Genomic DNA, 25,683 nt, shown 5'->3' with positions numbered 1-25,683 from the left:
TTCACATGGAAAATGGTGCATACAATGCATAATTACAGCTTATAGAATAACTCTAAGGGCTAGGGATGTGGCTCAGTTGGTAAAGGGTTTGCCTAGCTTGTGTTTGTATCCCCAGTGCAACATAAACCAGGTATGGTAGCCTGAAAGAAAATGGCCCCCAAAGGGAGCGGCACTATTAGGAGGTGTGGCCTTGTTGAATTGGTATGGCCTTATTGGAGGAAGTGTGTCACTGTGGGGGTGAACTTTGAGGTTTTCTGTTCAAGCTTTGCTCAGGGTGACAGTCTACTTCCTGTTGACTGCATATCAACTTGTAGCAGCTCCTTCTCCAGCACCGCATCTGCCTGCACACCACCATGCTCCCTGCCTTGATGACAATAGACTAAACCTCTGAATCTGTAAGCCATCTCAATTAAGTGTTTTCTTTATAAGAGTTGCTATGGTCATGGTGTCTCTTCATAGCAGTAGAAGCCCTAACTAAGACACCAGGCATGATTAAAACCCTTGATCTCAGGAGTAGAAACAAGAGGATTATGACTTCAAGTTCATTTTCAGCCACATAGCAAGTTTGAGGATACACTTGGCTACATGAGGTCCTGACATAAAAAAATAAAAATATTCATGAATTTGAAGCAAATACCACTTAGATGCCTAACAGGCACCATACACCTAGTGAGCCTAAAACAGAACTCTGGATTTTGGCCCCCATACCCTGACATCAAATTCTTCCTAAGATCCCCACCACATTAAAAGACAACTATCCCAACCATAAAGTTAAGATTCTTAAGAGGCTTAGATTAAATATCTGAGCATCATCACCAGTTCCCATCTTTCTCTTATATTAAACAGCAACCCATTGGTAAATGTACCAGCTGTAACATCAGAACATATCCAGAGTCTGTACCTCTCACCAGCCCCTGCTCTACAGCCCCCATGCAGGCTGCACAGAGTCAACGCTGTCCTGAGAAAATGAAAATAAACAGTGATTCCTCTATCACAAGAACAAATGGCTTCCTATCTCAGGGTACATCCAACGCCTCCAAGGGTCCCCATAACCTAGGGCTTTTTACTTCTTGGTCTCATTCCCTTCCACCTCTCAGCCAGGCTCCATCCCTCCCCTGGCCTCCTGGCTGCCCTCCTGCACAGGAGGACCCCCTCCTCCTGGCTTTCCAGCTGCCCTCCTGCATACCAGGAGCCTCCTCCAGGTTGCTATATCTGTTTCTCTGCCGTCTGGCCACTCCTCACTTAGCCACCCACATGGCCCTGCCCTCATCTCCTGCAGTTCAAAGGACTCACTCAGAAGGCCTTCCCAAGTCACTCTTATAATGGACCCCAAAACTCCATGCTCCCTTATTCTGTTGTGCTCCCTTTTGTCACAGGAATCACTACCTGCCTATGAAATTACAGAGGTAGGTAAGTTATTTGAGTAAATAGATGGTAGATACATTAACATAGTATTAGAGAGATGATAATGATGATAGATAGGGATGGTAGGTAGGTAGGTAGGTAGATAGACAGACAGACAGATAGAAGACAGACAGACAGATAGATAGATAGATAGATAGATAGATAGATAGATAGATGATAGATAGACTGATAGATGATAGAGGATAAATAGATGGATGATATAGAAGTAGATAATCACTCAACATTAAGTGTTAGGTGATGGATAGGTAACAGAGATATGAGAAATGAATGGATACATAGATGATAAATAGATATGCACATATTTAGTATTAAATAAATGATAGGTAATATGTGGATAGTTAGATGGTGGATGGATGGATGGATGGATGGTGGATGGATGAATGAATACTGTTTTTATTGCTGTGAAGAGACATCTTGACCACAGAAACTCTTATAAAGAAAACATTTAATTGGGATGGCTTACAGTTTCAGAGATTCAGTCCATTATCATCATGATGGGAACATGGTGGTATACAGGCAGATGTGGTTATTGAAATTAAGAGTGCTACATCTTGCAGGCAACAGGAAGTCGACTATGACACTGGATGGTATCCTAAGCATAGGAAACCTCAAAGCCTGTCCCCATGGTGACACACTTCCTCCAACAAGGCCATACCTATCCAACAAAGCCACATCACTTAGTAATGTTGTTCCTTATGAGATCATGGGGGACAATTGCACTCAAACTACTACAGAGGTAGTCTGAATGTACCAGAGAGAGACTTAAATTTTAGTTATTTTGGTTTAGGTTACTGCTAATATAAGAGCACCATTGCTCGATCCCAGAAGCTAATAATGTGTGTGGAATATGTATGTGTTCAGTAAATGTTTGTCTTGTGAATGAATATGCTAGAAACATACTTCCCGACTGTACTCTTAATCACTAGCCCGCACTATGAACAAATGTACTGACTTCTCTAAGCATCAGCTAAAGTATGCTCAGTGCAGCACACAGGCCACTTTGTTTAAATCTGTTCATCTCTTCCCTCTCTTCTTTGCCTAATGCTGAGAATGACAATGCACCCCAACTTCGAAACCTAAGGCATGGGATGTGCACAGGGGGATAGCAGCTTTGAAAGAGGTCATTGGAGATTCTGAGAGCCTCCAGCAGTCAACCCTGCCCCAGGGAAGGAGCATCTCAGACTGCAAAGAAAGTCAGAATCAACTGAGGAATCCGAGAGAGTATAGTAAGTCTTGAACCTCAAGAATGAAGACGGAATTATAAATACTAGCCCTGGTTTATGAGAAAGGAAATTAAGGCCCGGGAAGGGAAAGTGGTTTTCCTAAAGCTGTGGTTAAAGGCTGGAGCACACTCCTTAAACACCCTTGACAGAGGAAAGGATTTCTTTGAAAAGGATGGCCCGGGACCCTGACTCCAGCTGCTACTGGCTCATCAGCCCTGGCTGGAAAGTGAGAGAGACCCTGCCGAGGTCACGGTGTGCATAGGTGCGTCTTCTCCACACCCCACCACTACCTGCCTAGTACCAGTAAGATTCTGTTTAATCTCCCTCCTTGACCACAGCCCTGCTCTTCATAGCATACTGCTGACAGACTCTCTGTCATCCTAGTTTGCTCTCTCCACCTCTTGGGGTGTTTTAGCCACTTGGAGCCCCACCTCCCTACAACCCAACCTGAAAGTTCCAGTCCTCGTCTTGGTTTACATTTCCGAGTCCTCTTTTGTGTGACAACATGTAAGGAAAAGCCCGCATGTCTCCTTATCTTCCTCCTGTTACCCATTATAACCTTTCCTACTTCCTTCTAACTCTGTTACACGTGTGACAGTCTGTCAAGATCTTCCTTGTTGCTGGGTGGTGGTGGTGCACTGTCTTTAATCCCAGCACATGGGAGGCAGAGGCAGTGGATCTTAGTGACTTTGTAGCCAGCCTGGTCTATACAACGAGTTCCAGGACAGTCAGGACTGTTACACAGAGAAACCCTGTCTCAAAACAACAACAACAATAATAATAAAAGGATCTACTTTGTGTGAATGGTTTCCCCTAGAAACATTCAGGTCTATCAGGATTCTTATTTCACTGGTGTCTGGGGGTTACATAAAACTCCCCAGAAATACGACATCTGGAAAGTGGTTAGGGTTACTCAATGCTTCCCTGTATTTACATATTCTGTGCCTAGGAGCATAGCCCAGGTCACTGGATGGGAGGAGAGTTTGCTCCATTTGGGGACAGATAATGACAAGCATCTTTCTTTACAGGTTACGGCTGGATGCTTGGTACGTCTCTAGCCAGCACTGCCAGTGACAAGATACTTGGGCTCAGCCCTGTCACGTGCACTTACCATTTCCTCATGATGGAAACACTCAAAATCATCTCTCCTTGGCAGCTTGAACGGCACAACATGGCATTCTTCAGACTGAAATTGCCCTCTGGGTAGCAGAATGCCAGAACTTACTCTGCCTATCTGATATGACATTTTTGAACTAATTTCTTTCAAATCCAACCACTTCTTGGCTTTTAGCAACCACCGTTCCACTCTGAGCTTCTCTGAAGTCAGCTGATGAATGCCCCACATGTGGATAAAATTGTGTGATGTTGTCTTTCTGTTTACCTTAGGGTAATGAAGGGCAATACCTTCCAGACACACCCAGGTTATAACAAATACCAGGAGTGTCTTGTTTTTGAGGATACACACACACACACACACACACACACACACACACACACACGAGATTTTCTTTAGCCATTCATCACCGAATGGGATTTAGTTGGTGGACATTTCTTTGTGGTCCTGAGAAATATCTATTTGAGAATTAAAATTCTTTGCTCAATTTTAAATTGGATCATCACAGATATCCTAATTGCTGTTGAAACTTTTAGGTCCCCCCATGTTCTGGATACTAATACCATGAATTCTAAGCAGTCTGCACATGGGAGGTGCCTCTAAAATCTGAACATAGGATTTCCACATAACTCGTTCTCCTTCTAGACATATGTGTGAAGGCATAAAGAGCTAGGAACTAAACAGATGTGTACAAATTCATGATAACCAAACAGGAACTCCACAAGCCTTGCACAGGTCTGGAGTAAAATAACTGTCAAACTTAAATTTTATACCCAGCTACAAAAATTTAGGGCTTAAAGGTTTAATATTTATAAAAATGTTTTCTCCAATATAATTTATTATATATTAATTCACTAAACAGTACACAGTCAGACATAACTATATACAGCAATTTCATTCTAGTTGACCTTGAAGGGAGAATAATCATCTGGAAGAGAGTTTTCACTGATAATGTTGGGATTGTAGGTCACATCGTACTCTTCAAAAACTGAGGCAAATATGTCTGAATGTTGCCAGGATGCTTAGATCTATCCAATATTTACGGGTTTTATTTTCTTTTTAAACTTTCTTTTAGATTTATTTACTTGATATGCATAATATTTTGCCTGCAAGTATGCTTGTGTACCATGTGCATACCTGGTACCACAGAGGTCAAAAGAAGGCATCAAACTTCCTGCAGCTGGAGTTACAGACTGCTGTGAATCACCATGGAGATGTTGAAGCTCAAGCCTCTGCAAGAGCAGGGACTGCTCCTAACCACTGAGCCATCTCTCCAGCTCCCTTGTTTTATTTTTGTAGATCACATATCATTTGAAGAATGAGGAAAAGAACCAAGATTTTTATTTTCATCTGTCTGCATTTGGAAAACTTCTTATCGTGCAGGAAATTCTCCAAGGACAACTAATAAATGAATAAAATTCAAATTTACCTAATGCCTTATGGCATGGGAAATGCAACCCAGGCCATAGCCTACACTTGGCTTATTTCTGTCTGAGTCATTGATTTCTCCTTAGTCACTTGAGGAAATAGACCACATAGCTGACAAAAGTGACTCAAATGGGGAAGAGTTGATGTCACAGGAGCAGTCCACCGGGCAGGAAAGGACAGCTTGGGCTGTGGCACCAACCAGGAAGCAAAGAAAGGGGAACACTGGCTTCCACTGACTTCTTTCTCCGCTTCTGATTAGCCCCAGGCCCCAGCCCAGAGGACAGTGCTGCCCACATTTCTCATGCTCCCCTTCTCAGGGAACGCTTCTGGAAACTCCCTCACAGATACACCCAGGGGTGTACGTCATCAGTGCCCTCCACGGTGATCAACTCAATCAAGTTGACAATAAAGTTTGCCCATCATAGGGGCCACAGATAAATAAGACAAGACCCTGATTTTTCATTAAGAATTTTTTCACACAATATATTTTTATCATATCTTTTTTCTCTCACAAATCCTTCCAGATCTTGTCTACCTCCCTACCCAACCAACTTTATGTAAGTGTGTGCTCTCTCTCTCTCTCTCTCTCTCTCTCTCTCTCTCTCTCTCTCACACACACACACACACACACACACACACACACCCCACACCAAAATGAAAAGAGCTTGAAAAACTATGGCGTCTGTTTTGTGTTGGCCAACTACTCCTGGGCATGGGGCTGCCCTGGAATGTGGTTGATATACGCGTTGGAGAAAGTTGATTTTCCTTTTCCCAATAGGTTTCAATTACAAATCGCTTCTTGGTTAGGGATGGAATATGTGTCCACATCCCCTCTCCCCTTCTCAGTCCTGGGATTTGTCTGGTTTGAACCTGTGCATGTTGCCTTGTGCATGCTGCCACGTCTCTGAGTTCAAATGTCTATCAGTCCTGCTATATCTGGAAGACATGATCTCCTTGAACTCATTCACCACCTCTGGCGCTTACAATCTCTGCAACTCTTCTTCCACATAGATGCCTAAGCCTTAAGGGGAGGGTCTTGATGAAGATGCTCCATTTAGGGTGGAGTGCTCCATAGTCTCCCACTCTCTGCATGACAGCCAGTTGTGAAGACCTGCTCTCAATGAGGCCCCACATGAGAGTTTACTGGCTGAGTATCCTAATGAAACACACAAGGGAGTTTGCTTGCTATATAACATGACATCCTTCTAGAAAGATCTCAAGCCTTTCCCCTTTCTCTCTCAAAATTAGATTCTCTTATGGTGACATTATAAAACCAGTGGCTAAATAAAACTGCAGTAAACCCAAACAGAAAAGCAGCTGTCCAATAATGTCTTCCCTTTCAGACTCTGACTGCTTCCACAAAGTTCTTAAAAGAAACTGCAGGCATATACATAGGTACACACACACACACACACACACACACACACACACACACACAATCCATTTCTTGGTCTGAAGAGTGTCACCCAGCATCCACTGCCTATTCGAGATAAGCTCTGTGTTGGTGACGAATGAGAACATGTCAGGAAATTCAGGACACGGGGGTATTTTCCCAAGCTGTATTAACACTTCTTGTGCTTTTTAGAGATTAGAACTTTTATCACTGGCTCACACACATTTTTAAAAAAATGTATTAAGCTGTAAAATTTTAGAGCAAAACAGACTAAAATCATCCCCTTTCTCAGGACACTGCGCAATGCTGCTGCAGAATGCTGACAGGGAAAGGGAGCTCCACTGAGCCAGTGTGCTCCTTGGACTTCCCTTCCCCGTGCTGGGCAAGGCAGGTGATAAAGATGGAGTTGAGGAACTGTCCTCTTTGAGAAATGAAGTGAAGAGCCACATTTGTCCTTCGATGGAAGGTCCTAGATAGAGTAGATGCAAGGATTACCATGATGATGCTATCTAAATATGCAATAAGTGAATTTGAGTGTGTGTTCATTTGCGGTAATGACACAGTCAAGAAGACTCCTAGGCAGGTGGGAGTCAGAGAAAACAAGATGCAAGAGGCCAAGAAGACAAGGGCAAAGATGGACTAGATTAGGTGCTATGATGCAAGAACACAGGAGTCCAATGCAACCACTTTCTGAACATGTGCCATGGACCATGCTTTTTTTTTAAGTGTTTCAAGTTCACGATTCATTGTTCACAATTCCAACTGGCTGCCATAATTCTACAGTCTAGATAAGGAATGTCTCAATTCACTGAATCAGGTAGTTAGCCACCACTCCCTGGCACAGTCCACTTCCACTGTCACATGACAAGGCGACACTATTCTCCAAGGTAGAGGTGGGTCTGGGGTAAGCAGCCCAAATCTTTAGCTTCTCTGTGATGACACAGCAGGGTCTTGCAGGGACAATGGCATAAAGGTTTTTTTTTTCATTTCCTTTATGTGAGGTATTAAAAATGAAAGACCTAGGGCTAGAGAAAGAACTCCTCCAGTAAAGAGATTCCCTTACAAGCATGAGAACTTGTGTTTGATCTCCAGAACTCATGTTTCAAAAAGATCCCTCTGTGGTTTGTGCTCATAGGCCAGGTGATGAGGAGGAGACTAGCCAAACTCTAGGGTTAACTGACAAGTCAGCCCAGGCTACTAGGCATGTTTCAGGTCAATGAGAAAGACTATCAAAAAATAAATGGTGGGCCACATCTGAAGAACCACACCTAAGAGGTTGTCCTCTGACCTACACACACACACACACATACACACACACAGGAAGAACCTCCTTCTATACCAAATTTACCCATAGCAGCCATCCAGAGAAGACATTAGGCATCTCAGTATGGGCTATGGAAGGGAGTGGTGGTTGCTAGTTACACATTCTATAAGACTACTCTCTCTCTCTCTGATTGAACTCCTGTAGATAGGAGCTGCTATCTGGGACTATGACAAACTAAACAGGCACTAACCACCCACAATGAGCTACTGAGCATTTTCAGGATGGTATCAAAGGTCCTGAGCCAGCTAGAAAGAAGGGCTGACCTTGTGTTTGTGTATAACTAACCATCTCCAAAAGAGAAGACAGTCATGGTGGAGGCTTGACTCAATATACAAAGTGGAGCTTCTCCTAAGTATGAGATGTGGTAGAGAAGGATGAAAGACAGGTCTTCTGCCTTCTAAAGTTTTACCAATGCAGAATGAGAAATGACTTTGCAACCCAAGAGACCAAATCAACAGTTGGTGCCATTTATGATTTAATCTGGAGTGGTTAAAAAGACTGGAGCCTGGAGAGTCAGTTATCTCTCCATGGAGAATGTAAAATTGGGGAATAGCTTTAAGAATAAACACAGCTATAAAATGAAGAGGGGACAGAAAAAGAATATGCCCTGGGAAGCAAAACTGGCAATGCATGGGGGAAGTGGGTTCTAGCCAATATATATGGAATACCGAGAACCCAGACATGAAACCTTGAATGTCAGCCTGAGGAATGAGCAGAGAGGTTCATGCTAGCTAATTCCAAACACCATCAGTGTCTGCATTTCTACAAGCCTTTCTGTTCTTCCTTGATAATCTAGCAATACCTTTAGGAATAGCTAGAGGCCTTCCAAGAATATTAGACTCCTTCCTCTTATAGAACTGTGGCCTCTAAAGTAAAAGATTCCTCAATCCATTGCTTAAGAGTGTGTGTGTGTGTGTGTGTGTGTGTGTGTGTGTATTCAAGGGTAGACAAATGTGTATTTGCAAGTACCTGTGCACATATGTGCCCATGTGTATAAGAACCAAAAGTCAATCTCAGTTCTCAGGACACAGTCATTCCATTGTTTTTTGAAACAGGGTCTCTCATTAGCCTGAAAGTCACTTCACTGATGTAACATGGCAAAGAGCAGAAAGCCCCAAGGATGCACTTGTCTACACCCCCTCTATGTTGAGATTACAGGGGCACCATGCCTGGCTTTATACAGGAACACTGTGATTTGAAACCAGGTCCTCATGCTTGCATGGCAAGAACATCACCAACTGAGCCATCAGGATTTTATGAACTATGTCAGCATTGCTGTCTGGCACAGAGGCTCCTCAAGAATCCCAGCTCTAGGTGGCTATTGTGGCATAGCCTTTAATCCAAGCACTTGAGAGGCAGAGGTGCAGATAGATGAATATCATCTGGCTTCACTAGGATATGGAACAGAAGTAGATAATACAGCGCTGGTTACTAGAGCCTCGGGGAAAGTGGGAAGGTAAGGAAATGCTAAGAAAAGGATGCAAAGTCTCAGTTAGACAGGAGGACCCAGTCCTGAGGTCTATATATAGTACATCATGATGGAGCACTTGTCCTGAGGTCTATGGTACAGCATGATGGAGGACCAGTCCTAGCTCTACAGTAGAGCAGGATGAAGGACCAGTACTAGCTCTACAGTAGACCATGATGGAGGACCAGTCCTAGATCTACAGTAGAGCAGGATGGAGGACCAGTACTAGCTCTACAGTAGACCATGATGGGGCACTTGATCCTGAGCTCTACAGTAGACCATGATGGAAGACCAGTCCTAGCTCTACAGTAGAGCAGGATGAAGGACCAGTCCTAGCTCTACAGTAGAGCAGGATGGGGCACTTGATCCTGAGCTCTACAGTAGACCATGATGGAGGACCAGTACTAGCTCTACAGTAGAGCGGGATGGAGGACCAGTCCTAGGTCTACAGTAGACCATGATGGAGGACCAGTCCTAGGTCTACAGTACAGCATGATGGAGGACTCAGTCCTAGCTCTACAGTAGAGCATGACCTGCTATATGTTTAAAAATAGATAAGTAAATTGGCTTCAAATATTGCCACACACAAAATGATACGTAAGAAGATAGTGATGTTAACTAATTTTCTTATATTCACATACATTAATATATAATATATTGATGTAATAACATACATATTAATATATAACATGCTTACATATGGATATATTTCATATATGATCATATATTTATTTATACACAAATTGATTTATGTATCCACATATTCACATTTCTATATATCAAAATGTCACTCCATACACATAATTTTTCTTGCTAATTAAATATAAATGCATTTTTAAAATAAAGATAATTGGCCATCCTCCTATCTAATCAATCATTTGGTACTAACTAATTGCCAGGCAACCATATTTTAATAAAAGAAGGAAGGTTTAAAAAAACTGAAAGAATCACAAAATATCTGATTTAATCAGGGCTTCAACCACTGAAATTTTAAGTCATAATCATCAGCTGGAGCTTAGCTGGGTTCCCCTTCAAAGAATGACCTGGCAGAGTATGGGAGAGGACAGAACAAAAGACAACAGAACAGGGCTAAACCACAGGCACCTCTCTGGCTTCCTCCCAACATCACCCAAGAGGAGCTAGAGATGCCCACTCCTGACAGCAAGACAGAAAAACTACCAAACGTCTTCCTCAATAAAGTAGCTGTAATAAACACAAACTACCTTAATATAAATGGAAGCTGTTCTCTAAAGATTTGTTATTTTTTTATGTGTATGAGCATTTTGCTTATATGTTTATGTGTGAGCTGTGGACATGAAGTGTCCATGGAGGACAAAAGCGGACTTCAGATCCCTTGAATGAGAGTTACAGATGTGGTCAGCCACCATGCGGGTGTTAGAAACAGTCTGACCTGGGTCCTTAGCAGGAGCAGGACTTGTTCTGAGGACTGACACTCAAGGCTGCCATGCCTGGGCTCTGGTGCCCTTTCACTCTCCAGTGGAGACGGGAGCCCCACCCCCACACCTTGGCTCCTTTTGCTTCCCTGTTTCACTTTTTGCTTCTAACCCCTCTCCACCCTACAGCTGTGTCCATTCTTAAAGACCCATCCCAAATCTTACATTCTCCATGGAGATAACAGACTTCCCATGGGCCCAGGCATCTTAACCACAGCGCTATCTCTTCATCCCCTAGTCCTCTATCTTAGATAAGCTGAGAACTGCCCTCGGACAAGAAATACTTCCCACGCCATCTACCAAACCGTGACACAAGAATTAGCCCGTCAAGTCAACAAAACAACCCAGAATATATTCTAGAAATAAAAAATGTTGTTAGTAATTCAACGTATATTTTTACAAGAACATATCTGAGCAGGGAAAAAAAAAGACAATCCAATTCACCAAAACCCCAAGACAACAATTAGATCCCAAGAAATCAATACAGCATAATTTTCTCTTATATGGCTTTTCATATATACTGTATCACAGAGGGATTTGCCAAATTACAATTTCCAGGGCACGTGACAGGACAGGATACAAATTACTAAAACCCACTACTATAGTAGAGAGATATTTCATGACAGCTAAATTAAACCATTCAATCATGAGGCAGGAAACCCAGACAGGGAGACCCAGCTGGGAGGTACAGGGTCAAAGATCTGAAAAGGGGCACAGCGGGGGTAGCTTCAAGTGGTTTCAGCTAGAGAAGGCTTCAAGTGGGGAGCAGGCTCAGGTACCCCGTGTATTAATCAGCTTTCTGATACTGTAACAAAACCCAGAAGATAGTCAAATTACAAAGAGTAAAGGTCTGTCTTAGGCCACACACCTATTTCATTTCAGACAATAGTGTCATTTTAAACCACAGTCCCGATAACACATCTGGAAACTACTCCTTTGTGCCAAACGTGATGTCACTATGAATATGCAATCCCAAAGGGCTTCAGAACCACCAATGTGAAAGCTGCAACCTTCTCCAACATTTCCCTGCTCTTCATTGGATTATCCCAAGCAGCTAAGAGTCAATCCTTTTCAAATATGCCTTTCCTGTTCCCAAATAGCGCCTTGGATATTTTAACAATGTGTTAGAATTCTCAGAGGGTCCCTGATGGGTGAGTTTTCCTAGAGTGGGACAGAACTTTCCAATGCCCATATATAATCACTTGAAGGTCTGAGTTTTAGGGTCAACACTTCTGGGTTTTTTAATGTTTCTAAATTGTTCCTGCGGCTTTGGCTATAAAACCAAGAAATACTACTACAATTCAAGAGCGGCTTGCCCACGCATGGCTGGTGAGATAGCTCAGCAGGATAAGCACTTGTCTCCCGTGCATGCTACCTGAGTTCCATACACAGAACCCACACAGTAGAGGAGAGAACTGACTCCTAACTCCTGTACTCTGACCTCTGACCTCCACCCACATGCTTTAGCATGAGCACCTCCATCCACATTCACACACACACATTATATACATGGCACATGTATGCACAATAATGGCAAGTAAATAAATGTAAAATACCCAAGGCAGTTTCCACAACAGTTTAAATGCTGAATGTCCGGCGCTGCTGTGGCTGGTCAGCCCTTCATCAGGCCCTCACTTGGCACTGCAACAAGGAGACCAGCTGCCACGCATCCTCAGCATTCAGCACTCAGGGGGTTAAGGTCCCTGGGTCTTGTTTTCCAACACCCAAATCACAGTCCTTTCTCTCAAATATTCTCTAGGATTTTAGTTTCCCCACGCAGGGAACAGTGTTGCTTTGCTGCACACATTCTATGGAGATAACAGTAATGATTCCTAGTCTCACCACCCAGCCAGTGTCAAGTTCATCTCCCCTAGAGGCTCACTGCAGAGCCATCCTCAAGCCACAGTTCCAATGTTCTCATACAACCAATGCCTTACATGTTCAACACTTCTTCAAGTATCTTCCAAATCCCAGCGACTTGTTCGCTTTCCAAATAGAGGTCACATTTTAAACATGCCAAGAAGGACGGTAGTCATGTATCCAAAGATGAATTATTTTAGAAAGCAAAGCAATTGGCTTTAATTTCCTGTGCCCTAGAAATTGTAATTTGGCAAATCCCTCTGTGATACAGTATATATGATCACAATGCCCTATTGAGCCTCTTCCATGTGTGTTTATTTATCATATTTGTTTAAAGTTTAAAACCTTCCCTTAGATTTTTATTTTTGTCAGTTGTTTGTGTTATAACACAGTGGCAAAACATTTGCTTTTGCAACTTTTCCTTCAAGTGTCTCTTTCCTTCCTTCTTTGTGTCAGATAACCATATATTTAAGTTTGATCAATGAGATTACCAGAAAGAGTCAAATGCCACCAGCTTCTCCAATGCCAGACATAAAGATATCCATTAGACAGGATGTGAGAGGCGAGAGCTCTGTGTGGTTGAAACCCAAGCTTAGCAAGAATTCTAATGCAGTCTTCTAAACACATTTCCTGGGTGAGAGCCACCGCTCTAATTGTACTGGGGTGTGATGATTATGCCATTTCCATCTATTTTGCATAAATCTGAATAATATACTCAAGTGGCCCTAACCTCTACATATGTAATAATTAGTGCAATTAATTAGTATAAATGTCCTCCAGCCCTGTACTCTGGGTACAACAGATATGAAATGCATAATGTGTTTTAAAAACAATTAGCTTAATTATCTTCCAGCTACCCTTCCTCAGGGGACATAGTGTATAAGAGAATCTTCTACTGCTGGACACTAAAGAATCAGGAAGAAATCGGGGCCCTGTGAGAAGGCTGATCTGACAGAAATGGAGGCTTGTGGGTGTGCCAAGTGCAGCATCAGATTGAGGGTATATGCATTTGGGGTCAAGGCAAAGCCAATTTGGTGGGATATAGAATCCAGATTTTTCATATCCCAAAAATATGCAACTTCAAACTGCCTTAATACAGCCAGCGGACACAAGTGCCCACTCTGCCAGGCACCTGTAGAAAATGAGCAAGTATAACTGAGTCCTTTTATTTCCACGCCCCTCAGAGACAGACATAGTGATCTCTGCTGCACAGGAGGAAACTGAGCCTCAGAGAAGCTCCTTGCCTGCCTTGTGCTCTACACTAGAGTCAACTCACCTTTTTTGTGCCTTGCTTTCTGTTGTGGTCAATATAAACGGCATTAAGGATCTCCAATTCCAACTAGTCTTCATGTCTTTTTGTATCTAGGAAACAAATAATAAATAATGAGCGAGACTTAAGAATCTGGCCCTATTACCTCAATCCCAAACCTCAGTGTGAGAACAGACTTGGTGGTTCACGCAAGACATGCCTTCCTTCACACAGCTTCCTTCGCTCATCTGTCTTCCCCTGATGTCAACAAACTCTGCTTCTCCATAGGGTTCCCTTCTAGGACCCAGTACACCTCCCAGCCCCCAACTCCCAACCCTACATCCCTGTAGCCTTCTTAGCTACCCTCTACCATAGCCTAGATTACACAGAAATGCATCTTTTGCTTCTGCAGTCTTTGTCGGCACACCCCCACCCCAGAGCGCTACTCTGTCTCCGCAGTTTCTAACCAGCACCTGGATATAATTACACGATTGACGAAGAAAAGAATGATGGCATAACTTTCAGCCTAAGGAGGCATGGGTAGATTTCTGCGATCCACAGTCCATTGAATCGGCTCTCTGTTCCTTCCCCTCTTGGATCAGTCATCTTTCTGTAATTACAGCAAATCCCTGGCTAATCAGCTTATAAAGAGAAAAGGGTTGTTTGGGGCTATCATTTTGGAGACCTTGGCCCATTACCATCTGGCCCTGTTGCCTTAGGTCGTGTACAACACACTAGGGCATGACCGCTTGCAACTCACAGCTGGGAAGGGAAGAGGAAAGAAGAGCCAAGGTTCCACTGCCCTCTTTAAGGTCACATTCTCTGGACGACCCTACCCCAACTCAGTCCCCTTCTTAAAGGTACCATTTATTCCCCAAAGCATCTTTCGGAGAACCTTTGGAGATCACCGAAAGATACAAGCTCACCTGAAGTGAGCAACGATACAAGCAAGGTTTCCATGACAAATACTTGCCTTCTTTTTCAGCTAAAATCCCACTGTATATTTTTGGTTTCACAAATGGAAGACAACCAAGCACTGTGAGATGAGAAAAGGCAGCCTTGAAAGCCAGCAGATAACCCGTGCTCCAAGGAGACCAGGAAATACACTGGAAGCCAGGGAGTGCTGTTTCGGTATTACGGACACATTCCAGGGACCTAAGGAACTGTGGGAAGGGAATTTATGATTTTCCAGAATCTTCTCCCAAAGTTCTCAAGATGAGAAATGACAAGTTGACGAACTCTTTTGTTTAAAAGGAGGGAGTTGGAAAGTTAATACTTTTGTGGTAAGGTTGCAGATTAGCAAAGAAACATGCAGGCTGGCCAGACCAATTGCCCGATGACCAAGAAGTAGATTTTCATGGTTTATCTCATGAGCCACAGATGGGTGTCCTGTGCTTTATCTGGCAGGATGACATGGAAAAGAGCTTCTGGGTCATTTGTCCAGAATGGCTTTACAAAGATGTTGACTTTCAGGGCCAAGCTTCTTATGGAAGAGGTCTCAAGGTTCAACATGGAAGACACCGAGTCCAGCCAACACCTCAGTGAGTTCATCTGCATGGTCACTAGCCACGAATCAGGACATAGCATCTTTGTAAACATATGTACAATATCCACAAAAACTCTATGAGGAGACAATTATTATCATGTAATTTCCAGAAGGTCAAGCACCCTCAGAGCTAACCAGGGAGACAGCTGTGAGCTTCATCTTCCTGTAACTCCAAGATGATTCTTAGTTCAACATTGATCTGGTGCTATCCTTGCTCTTCTGGTAACATTGTGTCTTCCCTGGCCTAAGATCTGAATCTTGTTTAAGAGATAAATACACTGTGTTCTCAGGAGAAGTTTGCTTCAGGGGGGAAATGTCCTAGACGCATTTCACGGAACAGATCAGATGGAGTCGAGTGCCAGGAGTTTGCTCCACCACAGAATCCACGTACGCATGTGGGTCCCGCAGGGCTGTAAGTCTCGTAAATACACCGGGCAGGAATAGGTTTCACTGTACTTCCAGTTTCAGATTTTCTTGAGGAATACACAACATACACTGACTTGAACTATGTAACACACCCCAGAGGGTATAGCTAAGGTCTCCTGTATACCGTAGAGGCAGTACTCATGTAGATGAAAACATGCTGTGTGTGGTTCCTGACAAGCTTCCTCCCCACCAGAGAGGAGGGATCAAGCCCATCCATTCCCATGAACGTCTACATCTCCGGAGTGTCTGGCACACAGATGATGCCCTGTACATGTTTGCAGAGAATGGCTCACTGCCATGTGCAGAAAGGTCCCTTCTTTTGAGTCTGGAGCCTAATCTATAAATTAAAAACAAGAGTGTTCCACATGTCAGCCAGAATGAGTCCTGAGCTCTTTTTCAGAAGCCAAGGAGTTAGGAGGACCCTTGCTAAGGTAAGGGAGAGACTAAGATATTGTCCAGCTGCAGGGATCCAAATAATGGGCTTGGGGGCCTGTCAGAAATCCCGGTACAGTGCCTTAGACCGTTGCTTTTCCGTATCCTGTCTAATTCCTTTCTCCCCTGCAAATGAAGTAGGTAGCAGTACTGCTCTATGGATTTATGCTGAGGGGGAACGATGACTCTCACAATGGTGCCTGGGTCATTGTGAGAACTCACAGAACTGCTAAATATAGTTTATATGAAAGAAAGAGTCAAAATGAAATCATCTTGACAAACATCTCAGTTTTCAATTAAAACAATCTTTTCTTAAGTGCAGCACATGCCTCTAACTGTAATCTCAAAGGAGGGAGCGTGTGTTTCACAAGAACAGAAGGCGGCAGTCTGCAGGGGCACCCTAGGGGTCCTGCGAGCCTGTCTGCACATGGTCCCCTCCACAGTGCCCCTGAGGTGGCACTCCCGCACCTGTCTCCACCATGCGCTCTCCTGATTGCTGTCACAGGTCTGGGCCCTACCTCATTTGTGAGCTCCTGTAAGGTGGAAAAGATGAACGTTTGCTTCCTTGATTTCTGGTCACCGGTGTGAAGGCAGAGACATCAGAACAAGCTCATAGGTATCTCATGTGCTCTGTTTTCTAGCCTAGCTGACATGTAAGGCCACAGGCTAAGTCTCCCGATTAATAATCTAAGCAGGTTGATGTGGCCGGTCAGCTAACGACCTCTTAAGAGGCTGGGAGGGAACAGGAGGGCTCTCACCCTCTCCTGCTCCTCTCCCAGTTTTACGGTCACATGTGTCCACACACCACACCACCAGCAACTGATGGCCTGTGCTCTAATTTGTGTTAGGAGCACGAAGGTCCTTGTGCCTACAGATCTCCAAGAAAACAGAAGTGTTAAACATTCAGGATTGTCCTCTCAAAGCAAAGGGTGTAAAACCTGTTTGTCTACCCAAAAAGCTGGCATTGGAAGAGATTCACAGCCTGGAGATCGGCATTATCTGGAGAGCCAGGACATATCAAGCTCCCACAAACAGAACCTGAGGTGGCTGATACCCCAAATGACCTCTATGCTATCTGTATGATAGAGACCACGCCATATCCGTCCCCAAGCTCTTAAGCTAGTGCAAGTAGCCTATCTATAGAATCCAGCTTCTTGAAGGAAATAACATGTACTTTGAGTTGAGTTTTGATGTAACTATGCCTCTTTGAGCACCAGGGATTGTATTACACCCGGAAATTTACTTCCCAAACTGTATTGTGTGTAACTGTGCCAGCAATAAATGGCCTGGTGTCGGATTCTAGAAGTTTGATCCAGTCTGTGTTGGGCTGAATTGGGTTTTCATTCTCACCTCCTCGCAGTTCATTTTCCTTCCAGCCTTGATGCTTGCAGGGACTGGACCATCCCCGACTCCCACCCCCGTTATGATATGGTTTTGCTTTTTTGGCTTTTTTTTTATGTAAGGGCCTATCACCCAGCTCCCAAATAAATCACATACATAGAGGCTTATTATTACTTAAGAGTGCTTGGCTTGTTTCTTGCCAGCGTTTCTTAAATTATCCATGACTACCTTTTGCCTCTGGACTTTTTATTTCTATATACCTTTCTTTACTTCTTTCTCCATGGCTTGCTATGTGGCTGGGTGGTGGTTCCCTAGTGTCCCATGTTCTCTTGCTTCTCATTCTCCTCCCAGATTTCTCCTTTTATTTACACTCTGCCTGATAGTCCCACCTACCCTTGCTCCTGCCTCACTATTGGCCATTCATCTCTTTATTAGGACCTTCAGGTGTTTTAGACAGGCACAGTAACACAGCTTCAGAGTTAAACAAATCAGTGTAAACAAAAGTCACACACTTGAAAATAATATTCCCCATCCCCCCTTGCTTTTCTCTTATTGCAATAAAAACACTCTGACCAAAAGGAACTTAGGGGAAGACAGATTTTTCATCAGCATAAATTTTCAGGCCATTGTTGAGGGAACTCAGGGTGGGAACGGAAGCAGAGACCATGGAGAAAAGCTGCTTCTTGCCTTGGTCTCTGGCTCATACTCAGCCTGGAGTGGTACCGTCCACAGTGGTACCATTGGACCGAGTCTTCCTACATCACTCATCAATCAAGACAATTCACTCAGGCATGACCATGAGTCACTCTGATTCAGGTGTTTCTTCACCTGAGGTCCCCTCGTCCCAGGTTTTCTACATGAGTCAAATCGACAGTAAAAACCAACCAGGACAGCCTGGTTCTAGCTACATGGCAAACACATGTTCATTTATGGATGCTTGGCTTTCAGATTCCACCACTCAGACAAGGATTAAGATGCTTCACAGCCTCCCTGCCCCCATGCCAAAATCTGTCTCCTCATTCAGCCGCAAATGCAGACTGACCACTGACTAAAACCCCACCTGGATCCAACCTCATCCTGGGTCCTTTTTAAGCCAAGAATTCTGGCACCAGCTAGAGAGAATCCTCGTCCTTTATTCTTTGCTATCCAACCGAGCTCTTCCTCATCCACCCTTGAGGTCTAACCAAGTTCCTTTGGCCCCACCTCAACATCAACTTAGGCAACTCTCAGTGATTTCCCATGCACTCTCATGGGTACTGTTGGTTACCCACTTCACGGGATCTGGAATCAGCTAAGAGACATACTTCTGGACAGTCTACAAGGACATTTCCAGGAATAATTAACTCAGGGGAGAAAGCACTCCCCCCCAGAGTGGGGTAGGGTTAGCATAGATATAAAGCGGTCTGAGGAAAACATCAGCATGGCTTGCTTGCCTCTGCTTGTTATTTTGGATAAATGTACCTATTTATTATTATCATTAATTCTTTTCATCATCCTTCTTCCTTCTCCTTCTCCCCCAGTATGGACTGAACGCCAGTGGCTCTTCGGAAGCCTCCCAGTCCTTCACCGCCACACCATGAATGCTGAATCACCCAGCCTAATGAACCTAGCAGCTGCCAGGTTCCCAAATTCCCAGTATGATGTTAATGGTCATTGTTGAACTACAAAGCCCCGACTCTATAAGCCATTCTAGTGAGTCCCTTTCCATCACTTAGACATTTTAATGATTCTGTTCCTCTAAAGAAACCTGCCGAACACATACTCCCTCATCCAACCTTAGTCTATAAATCCCCATTTGGTCCCTGCTACGATTAGAGTGTAGTTCAGTCTCTCTCCTCTCTCACAGGGCTCTGGCCTAAGCTTCATCCCCATCTTAACACACCAGCTGGACGATTTCTCTAATGTGCTGCCTTCCCCCATGTGCTGGTCCTGAGAGGACACACAGGCAAGTTGTGTTTCCTCTGCATGGGGAGGGTCTGCCTCCTGCTGCTCACAGCCCCAGGACATCCTTCACCTACGACTCAGACTTGCAGAGCCAGGGGTTGGGTACTCTGGCTTTTATACCCTCTGTGCCACTCCACACAACGAATGCCCTGGATTCACTTATTCAACACGGGTCGCTAATCCCAGTGCCACCCACTTCCAAGAGGAAATGAAACGGTTCAAAGAGAAGCGGAAGTAAAAATGGAGATCTTATCGCTGCAACAAGTCAATACATAGCAGATAGCAGAGGTCTAAGTTATCTCTGCCCTTCGATTTGCATGTCATAACAGCGAGTGTGACTATCAGGCCTCTGAGTCAGTTTGGACTGTAAAGCTGTCTTTGGGAGCAGCTACTAGCACCCAAGACAAGAGTGAAGATCCGGTAAGCCAGGACCCCAAGGGTCTTTAGTCTTGCACCGTACTCTTGCTATACACTGTACATAGGACCTTTGCAGATGCCCTCAAAGTCATTTTCTTTTTCATGGCAGAAAGAGACAGAGGCAGAAAGTCATACAGAGAGAGACAGAGAGGGAGAAATACACACACACGGGGGGGGGGGGGGGGGCTAAAACTGCACCCATCCAGCCTGTGCCCCCCTTCAAGCCTTGCACATTTGTCTTCCTCTCAAGAGGCCCAGAGAAGAGAGCAGCAGCAGAGCAAAGGCTAGAGTCCAGCTGGGAAAAGACATGGCAGACCAGAGTTGGCTGTAGCGCTGTCCTTGCTTGGGGTAGAATCTTGGAATCTGCACCACGAATCCCATTACCTCACAAGGCAAGAATTCAGCCAACATCCTAGCCAGACCCCTGAAAGCCTCCCTGAGGATAGGAGCTTCACTACTTGCAGAGGTCTAGAAACGCCAGCAGAGACGGCCTGCACCAGAGGCTGAAGAACCTTCCCCGACCTTTGCCATCTCCAGAACCTCTGATTCCAAGAGGAACGGTGGGGTCTGATTCTCACCTTGGCCTCAGTGTGTCCTGTCCAGGACAATGGGAGGAGACTCATGCCCGAGATCTGAGCCAAGCCCATCTGTGTCATATGTCAGACACCCACCTGACAAGAAGTGCCTGGGGGACCTTTGGTTTGGCACATCTCTCCAGATTTGGCACTCCCTTGCTTCCCCAAGGAGCAGAGACCCATGTCTCCTTTAGATAATTAGATAATAATAACCAGATGTGCCCAGGGAGGCAGCCCTCTCTGCTTGCTACTCTACTTCCTTGCTGGGTAGACATTTCACCCTTGATACATCAGCAGAGGTTCTGTCTCTGAACGTTGCACTGTGTCCTGCAGTGAGAGTCCCCATCGAGGGGTCCAGAGATACAGGCTCCATCCTAACCCACACAGATCCCTGCATTCTGCCTTCACAGCCCGCAGGAGAACCCAAACCCTCAGCTGGCATAGGAGCCAAGTCACCTCCAGGTCACTGCTGTGTGTGATGACACCACTGTTAAATGTTTCTTCTGGGAGCTTAGACTTCCCCTTCTACACCAAAAATTTGTTCTCGAACCACTTCTCCTGGGATGTCCAGATGCTTGCCTCTGTGGCTCCCTAAAAGAAAAAAAAATGCCCCTTGCACCACTTCCACTAGTAGGGTCCCCTGAGAATGTTAGAGAACTCACAGCCGAGAGCCTGGGAATACAGCTCAAATGGTGAGGTGCTAATATAGCATGCACTGGGCCCAACCTGCAGCGTTGCATGCACTGGGCCCAACCTGCGGCGTTGCATACACTGGGTATGGCAATGCACACCTGTAATCCTAGCTGCCAGGAGGGAGAGGCAGGCAGATCAGAAAGCCAGTGTCATCCTCAGCTACTCAGAGAGCTGAAGGTCGGCTAGGGATATGTGAAGCCTTGTGATAAATAAAAGAAAGGAAGGAAAGAAGGGAGGGAGGGAGGGAGGGAGGAAAAAGAAATGTGAATGAAAGAAAAACAAACAAAAAACAAAAGCAAACAAAACAGAAAACTCGGAACCAGTGGGATTCTCTCTTCTTATTTTTAGTTAGTTAACTTTTCAGGCCTCAGATTTTTCATTGCTATGGGTGGAAGACAGAAATGCATGAGGTTGCTTTAGGAACCCAGTTCTGAAACACCTTGCTCAGTGAAGGCTCTCTGAGGACATCTGACCAATGTCCACCCAGTTGGCCCTTCCCCACCAGATGACACCACTGCTGGACAATCTGCAGCCAGGACCTCGAGACATCCCATGAAGACTCTGGCAAGCTCAACAGCATCATTGTTTTTCCCTGTTTCAGCTGTGAGTGGGTTCACAAATTTCCAAGAGATTTTGCATTCACAGTGTTTCTCCATCATTCCCATTTATTTTATGTGTTATTATATATTTAAGAGCATAGTAGTAGATGAAAAATTGTTATTAAATTTATTTTATAGTATCCCGGCTAAGCAGAAAAGAATTGCTTTATTTGAGCTTTCATGATTTCAGTCTCAAAGATTAATAATATCCCTTGTACATATTATCACAGCTTCTGCCATTTACACAGAAAGATAACTATGCTGGCAATAGGAGTTTTCCTTGATTACCCATTTGCCTAACATGTGCACATAAACACACATATTTTATATCTACTTTTACAGTTTTATTATCTAAGTGTGGGTGATCCTTTAATTTAGGATAAGAGTTACATATATTAAATGAAAATCAGGAAACAGAAAATCTAGTTCAGCAATAGAGTGCTTGCCTAGCGTGCTCAAAGCCCTGGATTGGATCTCCAACTGTGGGAGGGAGGGAGGAAAGACGGGAGGGAGGGAGGGAGGGAGGGAGGGAGGGAGGGAGGGAAGGAGGGGGGGAAGAAAGGGAATGGAAAGGAGGGAGAAAGCAGGGGAAGAAAGGGTAAAGGAGGAAAGAGAGAAAGAAGAAAAGAGAAAGCTGAGGCGCTTGCCTCTTGAAGACATCCTTGCAGCACTCACAGGAGGTGAGTCTGAAAGGCTCCACTCCTACTAGAGCTTCTGGCTCCATGAAAGACTGGATCTAGACCCAGCCATCAGCAGGTGGTTCTAGACTTAGACCTTGGCATGCTAATCCTTCAGCATCCGCACCATCCACCCTGGAGACATACTGTTTGCCTTTCTGTTCCATGGTTAAACTTGCAATCAGCATGGTGTGATGGGAATGTTTGATCCACTGACCTGGAAAGTTCTCCAAGACTGCCCAGTGAATTAGCCACCACTGGTGGAGGAGAATAAGGGGGATCCTACTAGCAGATCCTTTGCTGGCCTCTGCCCTCCCAGTCCAGGGCTCTCCTGGGAAAGGTTTTTTTGTTCTTTTGCTTTTTTGAAATGTTAAATGCATGAAGGCTTTGAATCATTGAAGAGAACAAGAAGGGGATTCCTGGCTGAGATTTTGAAAAAGAGAATTTATGAATTCAGTATTTGATACCCAACTCATACATTCACTGGACTCACCCAAGCAAGGCCACAACTAAGGTTTTAGAAAACAACACCCCTCACAAACACACCCTTATGAACCTCAAAATAATATACCTCAGGGATGAAGAGATGATGAGATCCTGAGAGGTGTTACCAGTCAACACTCTGAATCTCACTGTGCAAGATGTAGCTATGGAGAGGCTGAGATCTTGAGATAACACATGAATTGTGCTTATTAGGCCGCCAAGATGACTCAGCAAGTATATTGCACTTAGTAGGCCACCAAGATGACTCAGCAAGTATAATGCACTTAGTGAGCCACCAAGATGACTCAGCAAGTGTATTGCACTTAGTGGGCCATCAAGATGACTCAGCAAGTGTATTGCACTTAGTAGGCCACCAAGATGACTCAGCAAGTATAATGCACTTAGTGGTCCACCAAGATGACTCAGCAAGTGTATTGCACTTAGTGGGCCATCAAGATGACTCAGCAAGTGCATTGGCTATTCTTCTGTTGCTGTGATAAAATGCTATAACCAAAAGCAATTCACAGAAGAGTTTTTGGGGGGCGCTTACCATTTTAGAGCAGTGGTTCTCAACCTTCCTAATGCTGCAACCCTTTAATACAAGTCCTCCTGTTGTGGTGACCCCCAAGCATAAAATTATTTTCACTGCTACTTCATTACTGCATGAATGATAGTGTAAATATCTGTGTTTTCTGATGGCCTTAGGTGGTCCCTCAAAAGGGTCACAACCCACAGGTTGAACCTTTGTTCTAGAGGAACCTTTGTTCTAGAGAACCTTTGTTCTAGAGGAATAAGAGTCCATCACAGAAGACAGAGGCAAGGCAGCTGAGCAACCACACCTCAAACCACAAACACGAAACAAAGAGAGCAAACTAACTTTTACAGGCTACCTCCAGTGACATATGTCCTCTAGCAAGGCTCTACGACCTCTTCAAACTACCACATGGGGACCAAGTATTCAAATGTCTGAACCTCTAGCGAGAATTCTCATTCAAACCTTCACAGTGTGTGAAAGGGCTCATTGCACAAGCTTGATGCACTGGCTTCAATCCTCAGAACTCATGTGTGTTAGCTTCATTTCTTCTGCTATTATAAAACACCTTGACACAAGCAAGTTTAAGGAAGAAAAGATTTATGCAGCCTACAGTTTCAGGTTACAGTGGGTGAGTGAGGGGAAGTTGAGGCAGGAACTTGAAACAGCCAGCCCTACCCACAGTCAAGAGTTATGAATGCATACATGCCTACTAGAGCTTAGTTCACTCTCTGCACTTATATGTGCCAGAATCCTCTGCTAGGGAATGGTGCCGCCCACAGTGGGCTGGGTCTTCTTATATCAGTTCGCATAATCAACACAATGCCCCACAGACACGCACACAGGCTGACCTCTTAGACAGTCTTTTCCCAAGTGACTAAAACCATCATATCACATAGAGGTGAAGAGAGAGAATCAATTCCACAAAGTTGTCTTCTAACTTTCTTACATGTGTCAGAGCACACCCACATGGAACCACACATATGTACAACACATATGATAATAAGTAAAAGAAAATTAGTGGTTAGTTATTATGCAAACCAACCATATGAAATTCGAGGCTCAAACTCTGCTCTAACCACGGCCTGTTCTCACGTGAGAAACCAGCCAAAATGAGAATGGTTCACCCAAAACGTACCATCTCAGGACAGGATTCCCAGACATTGGAAGCTTCCCTTGGGAATTACAGTTAGGACGGGTGAGCATATTCACACTCTGTGTGAGCAAAGTTGCTAGTTCGTGTGGACATAGATAGCACTGGCTTTAAGTACTTGGTGGGGTAGCTCCTACGGTGGGGAGTAGCTCCCATGGCAATCAGGACCTGTCTAGAGAACCTTATGCTATTGGCTGGCAGGCCTTCTCTGGGACACACTGTCCCAAACACACATTGTTCTGTCTCCTTTCGAGGACCATTTTGAAAATGTCTCCTGATTGAATGACATCTGCCCCCTGCTGAGCTCTCCACGATGTGCCCATCCTACCGAGGAGCATGCTGAGCGCACTTCTTCCTGGAAGACTGCTCACCGTCCTCTGACTCAGGCATCATTAGGCCCACTTTACAGACTCAGAAACTGAGGCTTAGACAAGATAGGCAATTTGTCTAATTTGCCGCTTGGCAGCCTGCCTCCAGAGTGCTCCCAAACCACCTCTTCTCAGATATATGCAGAGGGCCAGCAAGCCAGTGTAGGCACAGTCTGGCCTTACTCCCCCATGTCTTTATCTCCTTAGAGAACCCACAGAGAAAACTCCAAGTGGCAGAGTTAAACCTAGGCTACACCTGCAGGTGAAGAAGGCTAAACTGGCCACGTCCCTTCTGATGTCCCCGAGGCCTCTGTAGTTAAAGCTGGAGTTCCTACCATTTGCTGAAGTGATTCTCGCCTTGGGGTTCCCTGGACCAGGAAATCACATTCTAAGGCACTGTTTGGAGCCTATTGAGATGAGAATTCTGCGGTGGAGCCCAACAAATTTGTTTTCCAGAAAGAAAGAAAAAGCCACTGAGGAAATGCCTCGATAGGTATAAAGTTCTTTTCATGTAAATGTAGGGACCTGTATCCTGGTCTCCAGAACATACATAAAGCAG

Source organism: Microtus oregoni, unplaced genomic scaffold, assembly GCF_018167655.1.
Source record: "Microtus oregoni isolate MIOR12 unplaced genomic scaffold, Mior012 000047F_ref0000412, whole genome shotgun sequence".
In the NCBI taxonomy this organism is placed as follows: domain Eukaryota; kingdom Metazoa; phylum Chordata; class Mammalia; order Rodentia; family Cricetidae; genus Microtus; species Microtus oregoni.
Note: the sequence above shows the minus strand (reverse complement) of the source record.